This window comes from Sinocyclocheilus anshuiensis, unplaced genomic scaffold (assembly GCF_001515605.1).
Source record: "Sinocyclocheilus anshuiensis isolate Anshui unplaced genomic scaffold, SAMN03320099.WGS_v1.1 scaffold202, whole genome shotgun sequence".
In the NCBI taxonomy this organism is placed as follows: Eukaryota; Metazoa; Chordata; class Actinopteri; order Cypriniformes; family Cyprinidae; genus Sinocyclocheilus; species Sinocyclocheilus anshuiensis.
Window position 1 is genome coordinate 81,166 of NW_015542342.1, and position 6,169 is coordinate 87,334.

The 6,169-nt window shown below is 39.5% G+C and overlaps 1 pseudogene; it reads left to right on the plus strand.

Annotated features, from left to right (window-relative positions):
* LOC107691216 (TOM1-like protein 2) overlaps positions 1-6,169 on the plus strand; it is a 22,312-nt pseudogene that overhangs the window by 9,232 nt on the left and 6,911 nt on the right.

Below are 6,169 nucleotides of genomic sequence, written 5' to 3' on the forward strand. Positions count from 1 at the left end.
CAATTTTTTTTTTTTTTTTTTTTTTTTTGAAAGACAACAATTGAGTCCACGCCACAATTAAAAGCAGTTTTTTTAAGAGCAACGTTGACAACATAACTGAAGCTTATGCTTACAACAAATATAACATTAATGTCTGTTGGTGTGTACAATAATATCGTTATAGTTATTCTTGGTGAGAATTAGGCTTGCCGCGATAGACGGTGCTGACGGTGATACCGGTGTTAAGCCGCAACACTGAATTTTTTATAGTAATAAAAATCATTTAGTTCAGTAAAAGAACAGATACTACAATTAAAAACTGAACGCGGCTGCTCAATGCAGTGTGCCGAATGACAGTCGCATCACAGATCAGATTTAATTTCTCCAGTGAGGAGAGTGAGTCGAGCTGACTGACAAGAAGAGTGAGGCGAGACAGACAAGACGACCGCGGATGATTTAGTTTAGAAAACGAAATGCAAAAGCACCTGTTTGGCAGTATTTTGGAAGTTTTTTTAAACATTCATTTCTTATTTAATTGGTTCCACATTGTTTGCTGATTTTTACTTTATTTAAACTTTGTGTCATTATTTATTTTATTTTACATCAAGGTGTATGCCGTGCCTCCAAGCTTTCTTACTCGTTTTGCTAATAAACGGTCTACGTTTCTTATTTATTTGGTTATATATTATACATGTTTACTTAGGTATACAAAACTGGAAATAGGCTATTTAAACTATGTAAGTTATTTGTTATTTTATATTAGGCATAGCCTGCCCTATAGCATTGTGTATTTTTATTTGTTTTGTTAATAAAAGTTCTGTGTTTTATATATATGCTAAAGTGAGTTTGACGTTGTATTTTGTTGTTGCATTCAAGCAATTGACGCCAAATTGCCGCTAATTCGAAAGTGAAAGTAAAATGTGCACGACGCTTTTAAGCTATTTAAAAGTGAGGAAAAGAGGGAAAATTCAAACGAACTAAAAACGAACAATTGCTTTACTCCGAATTGCCGCTATTTGAAAGTGAAAGTAAAATGCACACGCCGCTTTTACAAGCTATTTAAAAGCGAAGGAAAGCGAGGAAAAGAGGGAACGCCCCGCCCCCGCGGTGATACCGGTATTACCGGTGTTGTCACACGTCGATTAACCGGTGGGAAAATTTCCTCACTGTCACAACCCTAGTGAGAATGGGCCTTTAAGCTGTTGTCAAGTCATCTAAACTGTGTGCCCCCACAGGCCCAAAGATGCCATGCACGCAGTGAAAAAGAGACTCAACGGCAACAGGAACTTCCGTGAAGTGATGCTGGCTCTAACCGTGAGTGACAGTGTGCTGGACATTCCCTCACTATCACATAAACCCTTGTGTTCATACTGTCATAAACGAAGGTTGAGGAGCAAAATCTGTTGTTTAGTCTGAAGCTTAGCTCCGTTAATAGTTCAGGACGACTGAGTTCTTTGTGAACTCCTCCTCTAGGCCTGCCGGAGGCTTTTTTATCATTTGAATAAGGTATTTTGTGAGGATTTGAATGCATTATTCTCCTGTTTTGTGTGGTCATCTGTGAGCTTCAGCTTGTCTAAATAATCAGCAATCTTATCTGCTTGCATAATTGTCTTTTCTAGGTGCTGGAGACTTGCGTGAAAAACTGCGGCCACCGTTTTCACATCCACGTCGCCAACAGAGACTTCATCGAAGGTGTCTTGGTGAAGATCATCACTCCGAAGAGTAATCCTCCCGCTATAGTACAGGACAAAGTGCTGTCACTGACTCAGGTGAACTGAGTGAGGCCAATGGCCCAACCTAGATTACAAACTTCCTCCTGAACTCTTCCTTTGTTTCTGTAATAATGAATTCTGAGCATTTCTATTCAGAATGGCTGTGGGCTCTGGGCTTTAAAGGGATAGTTCACCTTCAGTTGCTGGTCCCCATTGAGTTGCATAGCGTTTTTGTTTTCCATACTATGAAAGTCAATGGGGACCAGCAACTGAAGGTGAACTATCCCTTTAAGTGGGGCTGGAAACTAGGTCTGATGGACTTGGTCTGTGAAGCAGCTTGCAATTGCATTAATTCTAGTTGACTGGAAGCCATTAAAAAAAATCTGTTTGCATCAGTTTAGAGTAGACCGCTGACAATTTCCTTGATGGTATACAGGGCATAGCTGTATTTAGTTGTCTCTTGTGTTTTCTCAAATCAAATGGTTACATGGGGTTTTTTTAGCCTCTAAAATGTCACACTGAATTGTAGGGATGTAACGTTTCACTCAACTCACGATTCGATTCGATTCACGATTTTGATTTCACGATTCGATTTTCTCACGATTTTTTTTTCTCACGTTTCTTTTTGAAATTGAAATATAACAAAAGTAAATTTACATTTTAAAACAAGCCCCAAATTAAATAAGTTACACAAATAAAATAAATCTCTTAATAAGAACAAAATAAGGCTTTGTCTGTGCTCTTTCCATTTAAAATTAGAGGCAACCACTGGATTTTAATCATGATCCAAACAAAGATGCTGCATACATGCAACATGAGCAGTTTTTAATCTAAATTAGATTGTATAATTTCGAAATTTGAAGCAAAAACTGAATGGTCTGACTTTGGTTTTGTGAAAATGTACTACATAAAACATATCTGACGTAAACTTTTCTAAAGATAGTCAGTTCCCCTCAGAGATAAATTCATATAAAGTCCTACTCCAATTATATCACGATTTGTTTGGCATCTCAACCGATTTGAATCGTCACATATTTGAATCTATTTTTGACCGGCTCGCGGTTAATCATTACATCCCTACTGAATTGATTTATTTTATTTTATTTTTCATTTTTTGATTTGTGAACTACATTTTCGGGTTGTCTAAGAACAAATTGATCAAATGTGGTCTTTATAAATACCATTATTAGACAACAAGTGTATCCCTAACATTTAGAGCATCTTTTCTGACAATTATGGCAATTGCAACAATTTTCTAACCTAGTGTTTCTCAACCATGGTTCTAGGGCCCAATAGGGGGCCTCAGCAAACTTCCAAGTGGGCCTTAAAAAAGTTATTTCTTCTATTAATTCAACCCCATGGCTGTATTCTTTCTATTAAAAACCAAGATTCCCAAGCCTAATTTTACATTTCCTAATTTTTCCTTAACCAATCACCTCTCTGCCTTTGTGTTTCGGTCTAGGCTTGGGCAGATGCGTTCAGGAGTTGCCCAGACCTCACTGGAGTCGTGCACATTTACGAGGAGCTCAAGAAGAAAGGAACTGAGTTTCCCATGGCAGACCTGGACGCTTTATCGCCCATCCACACACCACAGCGGGTGAGAAACACGCAACACTCGCAGGCTTTAGCTTTGGGCTCTTGCATATCAGTTTTTATTTATTTCACTTCATCTTCTCTTGTGTGTCATTCTAGGGGGTCCCAGAGGTAGATCCAGGCACACACAAATACAGAGCGCCCTCGCAGCCCAACACAGCATCTCAGACGGCCCCTACACCTGCTGCTGCTGCTGCAACAGCTGACTTCAACCCCACCCAGATCCCAACTGTATCGGGACCGATCACAGCAAACCCAGAGCAGGTCACACAGGTCACACTCACCTCAGAATTTAAAGGGATAGTTCACCCAAAAATGAAAATGTGATGTTTATCTGCTTACCCCCAGGGCATCCAAGATGTAGGTGAATTTGTTTCTTCAGTAGAACACAAACGAAGAATTTTAACTCAAACCGTTGCAGTCTGTCAGTCTTATAATGGCAGTCAATGGGCTCCACGGCTTCGAGAGTAAAAAAAACATACACAGACAAAACCAAATTAAACCCTGCGGCTCGTGACGATACATTGAGGTCTTAAGAAACGAAACGATCGGTCTGTGCAAGAAACTGAACAGTATTTATATCATTTTTTACCTCTGATCCACCGCGATGTCCAACTGTCCTGAGCGCGCTCACAACATCCGTTTCACAGTATTACCATTTCTGCTGATTTGTAAGCGTTTGGTTTGTGTGTGCAGATCGCGAGGCTGAGAAGTGAGCTGGACATTGTGCGCGGGAATATTAAAGTGATGTCGGAGATGCTGACAGAGATGGTGCCGGGCCAAGACAACGCCTCTGATCTCGAACTACTCCAGGTCTGAGACTTCCCACTACACTTTTTTTTTTGTACAGAGAATATGCATATAAATGATGCCGTATGCTTAGATAGAGCAGCTGAACACAAATTAAATACAGTGGATCCGTGGCCTAGCAGTTAGCACAGGTGCTCAGACACATTGAGCTGTGGTGCTCTTATTGGCTATGTGGGTTCTAATCCAGCGTGCAACATCCACAGAGATGGTGCCGGGCCAAGACGACGCCTCTGATCTCGAACTACTCCAGGTCTGAGACTTCCCACTACACTTTTTTTTTGTACAGAGAATATGCATATAAATGATGCCGTATGCTTAGATAGAGCAGCTGAACACAAATTAAATACAGTGGATCCGTGGCCTAGCAGTTAGCACAGGTGCTCAGACACATTGAGCTGTGGTGCTCTTATTGGCTATGTGGGTTCTAATCCAGCGTGCAACATCCCGTTCTCCTTTCTTTACCCCAATACTCACCACGACAATAAAAGTGACAAAAGATCGTAATAAAAAAAGTCCAGATATTTTGAATCTAATGTTTTAAAATCGAGAAGCACCTCGTCTAGCCTAGTGCATCTGTGCATTATATAGGCTACATATTTTGTCCTTTCTATGCTCATCTAGAAAAGTATTCCACAATCTAGACTCAAATGCATTTCATATAAGAAAAACAGCAAAGCTGAAGCGTGTCTTGCGTGTCAGGAGCTGAACAGGACGTGTCGAGCCATGCAGCACAGGATAGTGGATGAGCTCATCGCTCGCGTGTCTAATGAAGAGGTCACCGAAGAGCTGCTACACGTCAACGATGATTTAAACAACAGCTTCCTGCGCTACGAGAGGTGAGAAAACATGTCCGTCACAAAAAGTTTCCCTCATCAAGCCTTTATCTGACAGCTCTCAGAGGAAGCTCCGACTCCGCAGTCAGCTCAGGCTTCCCTTTGAGTTCCCTTCCTTTACTTTAGAGCAGAGCGCTCAGGGTCTGAAAACACATGAACATTTCTTTCATCTCCTTGTTTTTGATATTTCACCGGCACTCTGTGTCCTAACAGGTATGAGAGATACAGAGTGGGCAGAGCAGCACAAAACAACGGGGTGAGTTTGACACGGCAATACTGCTTTCTAAACACAAAATGCTGACTCGTGTTGTATCAGTTTAAAAATGGGCATCTTTTATTTGTTTGTCTTTGTTGTTGAGTATTTTATTGTTTCTTGTATGTGTGCCCTGTGATAATGTTTGTCTGTCAATTGCATGCTCATGTTTTTTACATTTTTTTTATTGTTTGCATGATGCTTAGCTGAGAGAGGCAAGTATGACGCATCTCTGCCGTGTAAACCATGGCTGAGCGTAATGCATCACATTATAACTCTAGAGATCTAGACCCTAGAAATAAAACTATTATTTCTTATTGTCCTCTTTACTTGCCCTATCCTATACAGATGTTATAATATTTATAAAGGTTTATATATTTATATATATATATATATTTATATAATATTATTATTATTCTTATATAATGTATAATTTATTAAAGTTGTTAAATTACATTTATTAAAGTTATTTTGTTATAAGTATACTGTTTTCATAATCTTTTATATATTAATCTTAAATTAAGCTAAAATGTTAATCTAAAAATAAAATTGGTAAAAAAAAAAATGCAATCACATCCAAGTGCTATTTAATTGCTTTTTGAATTTGCGTTTGTTTGTTTTTCATTTTTGAATTGAGCTGAATTAAATTATTATTAGAATGCCTTTATTAAGGCATTATACAGCGGGTGAAGTAATAGAGAGTTTGTTGATTCTGATGAAAGCTCAGTGTGTGTTGTGAACGCACAGGTCCTGAATGAGGCTTCAGAGGAGGATAATCTTAATAGATTTGGGTCCTGGTTCTCCAGCAGTGGTCACTCCTCGGGTCAGCGCTACACCCACATCCACCCTGCAGCCTCCTGCTGCTGCTGCATCTCTCTCCACACAGCTGGCAGGACATGGTGAGGGTCTCACACACACATATTAAAGGGGTCATATGATGCTGCTAAAAAGAACATTATTTTGTGTATTTGGTGTAATGAAATGTTTAT